Source organism: Garra rufa, chromosome 15 (assembly GCF_049309525.1).
Source record: "Garra rufa chromosome 15, GarRuf1.0, whole genome shotgun sequence".
Lineage (NCBI taxonomy): Eukaryota > Metazoa > Chordata > Actinopteri > Cypriniformes > Cyprinidae > Garra > Garra rufa.
The window spans coordinates 22,913,724-22,927,048 of NC_133375.1; positions in this window are offsets into that span (position 1 = coordinate 22,913,724).

The following is a 13,325-nucleotide window of genomic DNA, read 5'->3' on the forward strand; positions in this document are numbered from 1 at the left end:
CATGCTGTTTTTAACATCTTATTAAGGTCTTTACAGATTTCCTGACTTTCAACTGATTGATTTTGCTTCTTTTTTTTTTTTTTTGCTTCATTCTTCCCACTGATTGAGCTCTTACAAAATCATCATAAATTCTCGTCAAATAAATTTTTGCACTTACCTTTCAAACGTCATCCACATTTTCTCTTTTGCCCTCATACCAGTGAATAACTTACTAAACTGCCACCTAATTGTTTTAGTAATTTATTTATTTTACTATTTTCTTAACTTTTTTTTAGTTGGTGAATAGTACCTCAGCTTTTTTATTATTTATTTATTTGTTCATGCATTAATTTAGTGACTGAGGAAATAATTACATGCTCTTCTCATATGAAGCATTCAGATTCTAAGAAAAATTCACCAATTTATTTGTGAATAACTTTGTTATTGCACATAGTTCATCATTATGGATCCCTGTTTCTGCCACTGAATAATATTTTTAACTTTTGACTTTTTTTTCTCAGAATTGTTTGATACAAACTCACTGTTCTAAGAAATAAACTCGCACGTGCAAGTTTATATCTCCCAATTCTGAGTAAATTGTGAATTGCAATCAGAATTGCAAGAAAAAAAAAATCAGAATTGTGAGATAACTTGCAATGCTGACTTCTTTCACGCAAATGCGAATTTGTCTTTTTTTTTTCTCGTAATTGCATGATATAAACTCAATTGCAAGAAATAAAGTGAGAATTGTGAGATAAAAACTCGCAATTGTGACTTTTTTTCTCGTAATTCTGACTCTTTTCTCACAATTGCGAACTCATATCTCGTAATTTTTATTTTTTCTCTCAGAATTATGTGATATAAACTCAATTGCGAGAAATAAAGTTAGAATTGGAAGACAAAACCTTGCAAATTTTTTTTATAATATGACTGTTTTCTCGCAATTGTGAGTTTATATCTCATAATTCTGACTTTTTTTCTCAGAATTGCATGATATAAACTCACAATTGCAAGAAATAGAGCCAGAATTATGAGATAAAAACTTGCAATTCTGTCTTTCTTCTCGCAAATTTGAGTTCATACATGGTGATTCTGCCTTTTTTCTTGTAATTCTGACTTGTTTTTTCACAATTGCAAGTTTATATCTCGTAATTGTGACTTTTCTTCTCAGAATTGCGTGATATAAACACAATTGCAGGAAATACAGTCATAATTGAGTTTTTAATCTCATAATTCTATTTCTTGCAGTTGTGAGTTTTAATTATGAGATTAAAGTATTATGAGATTTAATTATAAATTATGTCAGAAAAAAGTCAGAATTGTGAGGTTTTATCTCACAATTCTGACTTTATTTCAAGCAATTGAGTTTATATCACACAATTCTGAGAAAAAAAATCTGAATTACGAGATATAAACTCGCAATTACGAGAAAAAAAGTCAAAATAGCACGCTTTTATTCTGACTTTTCCTTACAAATGCGAGTTCATATCTTGGAATTCTGAAATTTTTTTCTCATAATTGCATGATATAAACTCAATTGCGAGAAATGTCAGATTTGCGGAATTCTTGAAAATGTGAGTTTATATCTCGCAATCCTGACTTTATTCACTTAATTAATTTTTTTCCCATAATTCCCTCACAAATATGTTTTTTTCTCACAATACTGACTTTTTTCTGTGAACTGTGTGATATAAACTCAAAAATAAAGTCAGAATTGACAGATTGAAACTCATATTTTTTTTCTCGCAATTCTGACTTTTCTCGAAATGCAAATTTATATCTCGCAATTCTGACTTTATTTCTTACAATTCTGACTTTTTTCTCAAAATTGCGTGATATAAAAAAGCCTTTTTTTAATTCAGTGGTGGAAACAAGTTTCTATATGTCTTATTTGTAGGCAAACAATTGAAAATAATATTTACTGCTGCAGCTCTTCCATGGTTTTTTATCTTCTTTTTATCATGTTTCCTACAGTTTTTGTGGTATTTAGTGTGAACTAATCCAGCAAATGCTCAGATAAATCATTTTTTATATATACAGGTAAACCTTTGAACACTGGATATACTCTTATTTCACCTTTTTTTCCTTACAGAGCCTCTTCAGTTGCCCAACAAGACGGTAACACCTGCCTAGAAGTCCTATGCGGACATACAGTAAACCTGACATCCTGACCCGACCTCTCTGAAACGGACCGGAATACATTTGGCCTTCCTCCATCTGCTCCAATCTCCACACACACATACTCAGGACAATGATGCAAGACCATTTCCTTTGATTGAAATTAATTTATTCGTGCCAGCACACTGGTTTTGGCATCTATTAATTTCCCTTTATTAAATTTCACACCTTCACCCTTGAAGTTAATTAAAAGAGTGAGACAAGAGGGTGCGGTATCACCCTGCCTGCTGTCCTTTCTGTCTCCCTCCCTTCTTCATTCTCTTCACCTCTCTCTTTGTTTTAACAATCTCCTAATCGTATTTAAAACAGTCCCAGCTGCGCCGAGAGCAGCTCTCTTCTGTAACAACTCTATGGACAGCACAATTTGCCTGTCAGAGTTTAACCTGATAGACTCATTTCCATAAACCCTAATCTGTCTTTCTCTTCTCAGCTGCCCAGATTGCAGTCTCGGACTACTATTGTCAAGTGACGTCTGAAGGCTGCCGGGCTGATGCTTGTTCCACACCTGAGAGAGACTGAAAGAAATGGATTGGGATTGTTGTGGTTATCTACTAGCAAGGACCTTCACATATTATTTTCAGAGAACTCTAACATTCAGACTGACTTCTGTGTCTCATCCACAGCTGAATAAGACGGAGCTCTGATCCACAGAGCTTTAAAAGGACTCTTGTGACAGATTACAGCTGGTTCTTTACTGATAAGAAGCTGCGTAACACACCTTTCATTTTTAATGTCCTCATCTTATAAGTCTTGATATAAAAATAGTAGAATTCATATGTTGACAATAATATATTTTAAAATATTATTATTCAGAAATATTTAAACTTAACATTTTACTCAAATTGAGATTATAACTTCTCTACTCTCTGCAGGGTCAGAAAGCTCTTGAGTTTCATCAAAAATATCTTAATTGGTGTTCTGAAGATGAATGAAGGTCTTAGAGTTTGAAACGACATGAGGGTGAGTAATTAATGGCAGAATTTTCGGCTGAGGTAACCCTTTAAAATCATAGTATGTGGATACTAAAAGAAAATCTGATTCCATGATTGGACAGCACAGCGGCAGAAGGCATCAGTGATTTCCAGTTGGGAGTGAAGAGACTCACAACACATCTGCAGAAGCAATGAAGGGGAGAACAGAGACTGAGCTGGGAGACTCTTTTACCCATGATACCCTTCTTTCTGCTGCCCATCTGCTTCCACTCAGGGTAATGGAGTGTTATAGGGCAGTGGTGGCCATTAATTCTGCATGGACAATTTAGCATCCAAAGCAGGCGGTCAAAATTGAGAATGTGTGAAGGGTTCTACCCTATAAAAGCAAAGGGTGAAAGATGCGTCTCATCTCAACTTTATTTATTCATTGTGACTTATAGTGCATGCTTGGGTCAAAGAAGTCTTAAAATATTAGGAGGAACTTTTAATTAGACAAGGTAAAATAGGCGGGAGAGATGGAGGGTTATCTTTTCATGGCTGTCATGTGTGAATGACCAATCAAAGGCGAGTTTATTCACACAAACAGCATGTAGCTTATAAGTCCATTCAGGGGTGCGTTTCCCAAAAGCAAAAATGATCATTCATCATTACCAATAGAGTGCTATGGAATTAACAACCATAGTTAGCTAACAACGCTTTTGGGAAATGCACCCCAGAATAGCTGTGGCCGAAAGGGTTTCCTATTCACAATATAGTGCAGTTGGTTTTGAAAAAAACAGTAAGTCAACTTTACTTCATATTGTTTTCCAAGTTTTTGCACACATATTTTTTAAGTAAAATTGGAATATAAAATTAAAGGGTTAGTTCACCCAAAAATTAAAATTAGCCCATGATTTACTCACCCTCAAGGCGTCCTAGGTGTACATGACTTTCTTCTTTTAGCTGAATCCAGTTGGGGTTATATTAAAAATTGTCCTAGCTCTTCCAAGCTTTATAATGGCAGTGAGCGGCTGTTTCTTGTTGAACAGTCCAAAAGAAGTAAAATAAACCACATCCATCCATTAAAAAAAAGTGCTTCACATGGCTCCGGGGGGTGAATAAAGGCCTCCTGTAGTGAATCGATCCACGCGGAATGCCTTCCACGTACTACATCACTATAAAAGTGATTATTACGTTTTAAATATATACTTTTCTTACAAAAATGCATTGATTCGCTACAGGAGGCCTTTTTAGCTCCCCTGGAGCCATGTGAGGCACTTTTTATTATGGGTGAATGCACTTTTTTTTTAGGACTTCTTTTGGACTGTTGAACAGAAACATCCGCCCACTGCCATTATAAAGGTTGAAAGAGCTACAATTTTTAATATAACTCTGATTGGATTCATCTGAAAAAAGAAAGTCATATACACCTAGGATGGCTTGTGGGTGAGTAAATCATGGGCTAATTTTCATTTTTGGGTGAACTAACCCTTTCAGTAAGATCTACTTAACTAAGTTATGTAAAATTAGCAAAGAAAATAAGTAGATTTAACAAGTAATTTTTACTTAGTTATTTGAAGTTTACTCTGCAAAACTCAAATAGGTTTAGACTTTTCACTTAGTCAGAGCTTGTAAACTTTACTGAAAAAATCCATGCTACTATAGCATGTGGTTCACTTACAAGCAAGTAGACAGCTTATTCTCCATTTTAAGACAAAATATCTACTCAATATAGTTATCACCCAAATGAACACAGAGACCTCACAAAACACAATACACAATCACAGTAACAATCAGCAGATAATGTTTGAGCATGAATGGGTCATTTTAAGTAGAAAATGAATTCCAGATGTCACAAAATAGCAAGTAACTAAACCCAACAACAAAAATAACCATAAAACTGCGTAAATGCAACTTTTATACATGCCCCAGTGATAGGAACAACAAAATCATAACTTTGATATTTTCTTAAATAATCCTTGCAAACATAAACAATTCCAAGTAAAATATACTTATACATAAGCTCAATATTTAATTTCTATAAGCTTGAATTGGGTAGAATTTACTCTTTTTTTTAAATTCTTGCCTGAGCTAAATTATGTTTTTCCGTATTTACTTTACTTTTAGGGTATAGCAAAAACAGAATGACCAACTACATCAAACATTAAAAACCAACAACATCAACAAAAGAATCATTATAGCCTACATGCTGCAGTAAAATCACTTCCATATACAATATATTATATACCCAGCTTTGCAAACGTTTATAAAGGTTATGAGCAAATTGGAATTCTACAATTGAATAAGAAAAAATTAATCGCTCATTAAATTAATGTGTTTTACGGACTAATAACACACATTTTTTCTTTAAATTTTTATTTTTTATTTATTTATTTATTTTTTTAGAAATGTAGTATGCTCGAGCTGAAGGTGCAACGGCCGTTACGGCGCATGCGCGTTCGATAGGCGTGGAAAACATCTGCACATAAGAGACTTATTGTGCACCAAATCAAACTAAACGGTTTCTCGGTTAAACGGCTGCGCTTAAAATATTCCGTCAAAAATATGAAATAACATGAGGAGGACACAAAGGTGAACGCAAAGTAACAAGCCAACTAACAACGTGCCTCAAAAGGTGGGGTGAATAACCAGAACTTAGCGCGCGCCCTTGAACTTCTGCTACTCGTGTTTCCGTTCACATCAAATCCAAGGAGAAATGAGATAACCAGCGGACTTACCTGACAAACCGCAGCGCGACGCCGAAGCCCAGCCCACCCACAAGTGAGCTCCAAAGAAGGCCTAAAAGATTTGTTATGGTTTTTACTGCTGTAGGGTTCAGAATTTAATCGAGAGTGCCTGTTAAATTCCGTTTCAGTTCTTACATTTCAGGTAGCAAACAGTGTTGTAGTTGTAATTTAGAGAAGTAAAATTAAAAGGGAGTGAAATTCAACAACTTTGTGTAGTTTTTAATAATTCATTACAGTTTTCAAATGAATTGCCCATATACAACAACATATGTATTTCTTAAACCATTTGATATTGTTGTATATAGTAATAATCAATGTTTGAAATGTCTCCTTTATATTTTGTATTTTATGTGTGTTTATGTATGAATATGTATGACTCCTAAACTTAATTCTGTTCTAAAGCTCAAAGTTTTTTCCAAGTACTTTATTCTGTGACTTGAATAAAAAATCAGTTGCAGACCAAAAAAAGGATGACAACCCCTACAATAACTGCTAGCCGCAGTGCTAATGAACTAATAATCCCTGCATCCATTATAATGAAGGCAACTCACTAAAACCACTGAAGAGTCCTCAAAGAAAAAGCTCATCTTTGTGTCTCTTTTTTGCACTGTGTTTCTCCTGATGCAGGCATGATGAATCATCTCTCTGATCTCTATAACCTCTTGACTCCTGCAGTCTGGATCATGGCAGAAGATTAAGCAAAAAAGCAGCAGAGGCGAAGAGGTGAATCGAGACGTGGTTAAAATACAACAACACAAATTACACCAGAGATGCGAGTTTAATCAGGCGGATGACTGCTAATTGCTATGACATCTGTATGTTTTTAATCTGTTTTCTCCTAGTTTTACTGCGGTAACTGCCACTGGCTGACAGCGAGGACTAAGACGGTCTGATCAAACTCAGACTCCGAGGTATTCCAGAGAGAGGGAGCATACAGAGGGACTCTTTGATATTAGAGCTGGGTAATCCACTTTTTTTATTCCTCTGTCATGTCTTCATTCCTCCGCCAAAGTGCCCTTTCATTAACCTTTGACTCCCATTGCCATGGCTTTTGAAGTGCTTGGTCTTAACTGGGCTTAGTGCTTAAGTCATTGTTTTCTCTCTCTCTCTCTCTCTCTCTCTCTCTCTCTCACACATTTCTTTTATTTATTTTTTTCTGAAAGTATCACTTTCTCACAGGTCTGTTAAAGGGCACAGGTTAGAAAAACTGTCATGACTCCTTCTAAACCTGTTTTATACAGCAGTAAGAAAACAAGTGAGTTAAGCATAGGTTTTACTCTCTCTTAAAAAAATGACTTTAGAGGTTCATCAGCAGAACATTAATTTCTCACGGGATGACACTTGTGGAAGTGTCTCTGTAATCTTTGCACAGTACTATATTAAAACCCAGCACAGCGGAACAGAGGAAGAGATCCCAAATAGAGAGTAGAATGGATGGAGGAAATGGAGTGAAACTGTTAGGACAGGTGGATAAAGACAGGAGGAGCCTCAGGAGGAGGGATGGATTAAAAGTGGAAAATCACAGTGTTGACCCGCAGAAAGCTGCTGGGTTTGAAAATGACTTTTGTGTGAGCTGTGATTCACACATCGCTACACCTGTCAATAGATCTTGTTGCCCACATAAGTTAGCCGTGAAGAACACATTAAAGGGATAGTTCACTCAGAAATGAAAATCCTGTCATTATTTACTCACCCTCGTGACCTTTGTTCATCTTCAGAGCACAAAAAAGTATTCTCATAGCTTCCTAATATTATGGTTGAACCACTGATGTCACATGGACTATTTTAACAATGTCTTTACTACATTTTTGGGCCTTGAACATCTCAGTTGCGTTGCTGTGTATGCAGGGTCAAGCTCTCAGATTTCATCAAAAATATCTTAATTTGTGTTCCAAACATGAACGAAGGTCTTACAGGTTTGGAACGACATGAGGGTGAGTAATTAATGGATGAGCTATCGCTTTAAGAGTGTAAATATGATTAATTTTGTTTTTATGTTGACCCTTCAATACATTTTTAAACAACACAATGGAACGTTTTTTTTTTGGGAGAGAAAAGAGAGAGGCTGCAAAGGAAGGCGAGAACAGGATTGTAAAGTTTAATTTTGATAAAAAATGCACCTTCTGTGCGTGTTCATTTGTTAAGATGCGTGTGTAAGTGTTGGGTAGAGCAGAATGTTTGTGTGTTCAGCATTGATATAGTTCCAGCATCTGTTGTGTCTCTCTAGAGGTGTTAAATTTATCTCTGTTATGAAACAGTGGAGAAACACACAAACACACACTTGGAAAAAGCCAATGTTTACCAGATGTTTTAGTGCTGTAGATTTGAGTCTTACTATAGTTCACTCACTTTGCTTTTTACCTGACGTGACTCTTATCAAAATGAAACTGATTTTGAACTGACCACATTTGGAGGTTTCATATTCATCAGGTTTATCTAAACTGTAGCATTCACATTCAACCTCCAAGGCCTCTGTATTTCATATGCACGCACATATACTTCAAGGCCTTTCTGTCAGCTACTATAACATTTGCATCACACCTGGATAGTGACTGTACGCCCACCCGTACATGATCGTACACTGTGCACTCTTTCTGTCTGTCTCTGTGATAACGCCTCACTGGCATACAGATGGAATCAATAGTTTGTGTTAAACCTTTTAAGGTTTTACAGAACTGACCACTAGCAATTGGACTAGATGTAGTCAGAAATGCATGTGGCCACATTGCGTTTGTAGTGTAAACGATAATCAGTCCAAATGCACTACGCCACAGATTTCCTTCAGAAAGTTACTTCAGTGTTGGAAACAGTTTTTTTTGCTTAATATTTTTTGAAACCTGTGATACTTTGATGAATAAAAAGTTAAAAAGAACAGTATTTAGTCATAATATAAATATTTTCTAACAATATAAGTCTTTACTATAATTTTTTTTTTATCAATTTAACACATCCTTGCTGAATAAAAGTATTATTTCTTCTAAAGACAGAAAGAAAGGAAAAAAAATATTGACCCCAAACTTTGAACAAGATGTTTATTGTTACAAAAGTTTTCTATTTTAAATAAATGCTGTTCTTTTTAACGTTTTATTCATCGAAGAATCCTGAAAAAAGTATAACAGGTTCCAAAAAAAAAAGAAGAAAAAAAAAAGGCACTGATAATAAATCAGCATATTAGAATGATTTCTGAAGGATTATGTGACACTAAATACTGGAGTAATGATGCTGAAAATTCAGCTTTGCATTACAGGAATAAATTATATTTTAAAGTACATTAAAATAGAAAAGCTCTGTTGTAAATTGCATTAACATTTCACAATATTGCAGTTTTTTATGTATTTTTAATCAAATAAACGCAGCCTTGATGAGCATAAAAAGGGTCTTTTTAAAAGCTACGGTGCATGTATATATTGAAGGGGAAAAAAATTATATATATATATATATATATATATATGTAATATTATTATTATTATTATTATATATTTTTTAAAATAAATACAGATTATGTAACTTTTGTTTTAGTTGATGTTGATTACTTGTTTAACAGCTCTAAAAAAAGCTTTTTTTGGGTTCACTATGGAATTTATTTCTTTAAAAAATACAGTAAAAAACAGTAATATTTTAAAAACGCAGTTAATAAATATACACCATGAACACATATATTATGTAAACACAAACGTTTGTTATGGATGCGATCATTTTCAATTTATCATTTAACAGCCCTAAAAAATGCTTCAAAAGTTTTGGTTCACCAAGGAATTTATTAAAAAATATAGTAAAAATAGTAATATTTTAAATTGTGATCAATAAATATAAACAGTACACACACGTCATGTAAACACAAACTTTTGTTGTAGATGCAATCATTTGCGATGAATCATTTAGCAACCCTAAAAAATTATGTTCAGCAAGGAATTTTTTATTTAAATATAGTAAAAAGTAATATTTTGAACCATGATTCATAAATATACACACACGTTATGTAAACAAACTTTTGTTTTGGATGCGATTAATGATGATTAAACATTTAACAGCCATAAAATTAAAATAAAAAACTCCAAAAGTTTGGGTTTACCAGGGAATTTATTTCATTAAAAAATAAAAAGTAATGTTTTGAAATAATATCATAAAATACCTTAAAATTACTTTTATTTTTTGTTATATGTAATTTATTTCTGCGATGATAAATATGAATTTTCCCATCTTCAGTGTTACATAACCATTCAGAAATCACTCATCATCAACATTTTTTTATTAATATCAATGTTGACAACAGAAGTGCTAACATATTTTTAATGGAAACTGTAATACATATTTTTTCAGAATACTTTGATGATAAGACATATGCATATTTAAAATATTTTTTGTACTATATAACTGTCCAATTTAATGCATTCTTGCTGTATAAAAAAAGTTGCTGTCCGCAAATATAACAAGGTTTTTTCTGTTGCTGTTTTTTTTTTTTTTTTTTTCATTATCAACATGCAGTAAAATAGCATAGTACTGATGTATTTTGTCACAATACCTGCACACAAGTGGTCACAGGAGATGCATTTGAAACACGTGTTACTACCAGGTGTAAATGGCGATGTGTCTCACCTGAACACTTGTGGTCCGCTCATCCGAAACAAATGTTAATGCCAACCGTTATGCATGTAAGAGACATTAGCACTCATATAACCATCTTTAATGAACCACAGGTGTCGTCTTTGAAAATTTGCATCTTCTTGACACTGGTTTATACTGGTACTATATTTGTCCAGTCCTCTTGGGAGAGTGTCAGAGATGTGGGTCAGTATTCCTGTTAGATGAGCAAATATGTATGTTATAGGATCATAGACGTAGCATATGAGCAGCAAATATAGCTCTTGAATAAATACAGTGTACAAATGTAGATCACAGAAAGATTTATTTTAAATGCTTGTTAGATGCAATTTCCTGTGTTTACACCAAGTGCATTTTAGACTTTTCGTCAGGAAAAGAAATTAACTAAAAATTAATCGCCCTTTCAGAATTCTGCAGGGATGTTATATTTGCTTCAACAAATAGAAGGGAAGGACTAGAACATGGAATTACCCGTGTCTGTACACATAATAACATGATTCATTTCAGCAGATTAGCTGTGAGTGGAGGGTAATTGTATGCTTGTGTTTCTCAGCAGGTGGGGATCAGTAAAATAGTGATTCACACTCTCAGGTTCTCAAAGATCTGCCGGCTCTGTGCTCGCCTGTCAAACACAAACTAAGCTGACCAGACACCCCCGTTTTTTTGTTGACAGGCTCAAGCTCAGCTCAAGCTCAGCTCAAGCTGTTCTCAGAAATGTGCCTGTGTTTTAATGCATGTTCAAAACAGTAGGGGAAAAAATTATATCTAATTTAGATATTTCTAGCTATTTCACATTCAAAGTTTAAAGTTTATTTTGTCTTCTAGAAAACACAAAGGCATCTTCTGTAGCTTCTAAAGGGTGGTACTAAATGCAAAAATATATTTAAACAAAATCCTCTTCACCCCATCCAAAAGTTTTCACCCCCAGCTCTCAATTCATCATGTTTCTTTCTTGACCACCAGTGAACATTTGACCCTTTTGTGAGTCCCTCAGTTGTCCTCATTGTGAAAAGATGAATCTTAAAATCATACAGGCACTGCTGGAAAATGTTCAAATATCCCAAAGATGCTAGAAAACTAAAGAATTTGCAGGACCTGGTGGGATTTTTCTGAAGATCAGTGGGCAGGGAATGAAACAACCATTACAAAAAAAAAACTGTTATGGATAATCTACCAGATGTAAACTAGCAAATCTGAGAAAAAAAAGTCACAATTGCGAGATATAAACTCAAAATTGTGACTTTTTTTTTTCTCAGATTTGCTAGTTTATATCTTGCAATTCTGACATTATGACATGCAATTGCAAAATAAGTCAGAATTGTAAGATATAAACTTGCAATTCTGAGAAACAAAGTCACAATTCTATATATAAACTCACAATTCTGAGAAATAAAGCCAGAATTATGAGATATAAACTCACAATTGAGATTTTTATTTTTTTCTTAGATTTGCTAGTTTATATCTTGCAATTCTGACATTATGACATGCAAATGCAAATTAAGCCAGAATTGAAAGATATAAACTCACAATTGTGACTTTTTTTTTCTCATATGTGACCCTGGACCACAAAACCAGTCATAAGGTTAAATTTTACAAAACTGAGATATATACATCATATGAAAGCTCAATAAATAAGCTTTCTATTGATGTATTTGTTAGGATTGGACAATATTTGGCCGAGATACATCTATTTGAAAATCTGAAATCTAAGGGTGCAAAAAATCAAAATACTGAGAAAATTACCTTTAAAGTTGTCCACATTAAGTTCTTAACAATGCATATTACTAATCAAAAATTACATTTGGATAGGTTTACAGTAGGAATTTTACAAAAAATCTTCATGGAACATGATCTTTACTTAATTTCCTAATGATTTTTGACATAAAAGAATAATCAATCATTTTGACCCATACAATGTATTTTTGGCTATTGCTACAAATATACCCCAGCGACTTAAGACTGGTTTTGTGGTCCAGGGTCACATATTTGTAGTTTATATCTTGCAATTCTGACATTATGACATGCAATTGCAAAATAAGCCAGAATTGTAAGATATAAACTTGCAATTCTGAGAAATAAAGTCACAATTCTATATATAAACTCACAATTCTGAGAAATAAAGTCAGAATTGTGAGATATAAAATTACAATTGTGACTTTTTTTCTCAGATTTACTAGTTTATATCTTGCAATTCTGACATTATAGCATGCAATTGCAAATTAAGTCAGAATTGTAAGATATAAACTTGCAATTCTGAGAACATATCAGTCTTTTTTCCCCTCTAAATTGGACTTTATAACTCACAATTGCCAGTTTATATCTTGCAATTCTGAGAAAAAAAATGTCAGAATTGTGAGATACAAACTCGCATTTGCAAGAAAAAAAGTCAGAATTGGGGTGAGAATTGCAATTCTGACTTTCACGAAATTGTGAGTTTTTGTCATGCAGTTCGGAGAGTAAAAAGTCAGAAATGTGAGATTTTCTTCTACATTTTATTCAGTGGCAGAAACGTACTTCATATATTAGAATGATTTCTGAAGAATCATGTGACACTGAAGACTGTAGTAATGACTGCTGAAAATTCAGCTTTACTGAAATCACAGGAATAATTTACATTTTAAAATATATTAATATAGAAAAGTTATTTTAAATAGTTTTAAAACTGTAGTGTACTGTATAATGGATATAAATGTGGATGATTTGGAAAGGAACCTTGAAAATAACCAAGGTCTAACTGGATTTGTATTGATGTTCCATGATATTTTAAACAACTTTAAGTTATCGTAGCTGCATAATCCTTGTTTTTTTTCTCCACATAGTGTAAATACTTATGAGTCTGGGTCACCCTGTGGCGCATAAACACCTGAAGAAACAGGGAACAAATTAGCCTGTGTTTATAAGTAAAGAC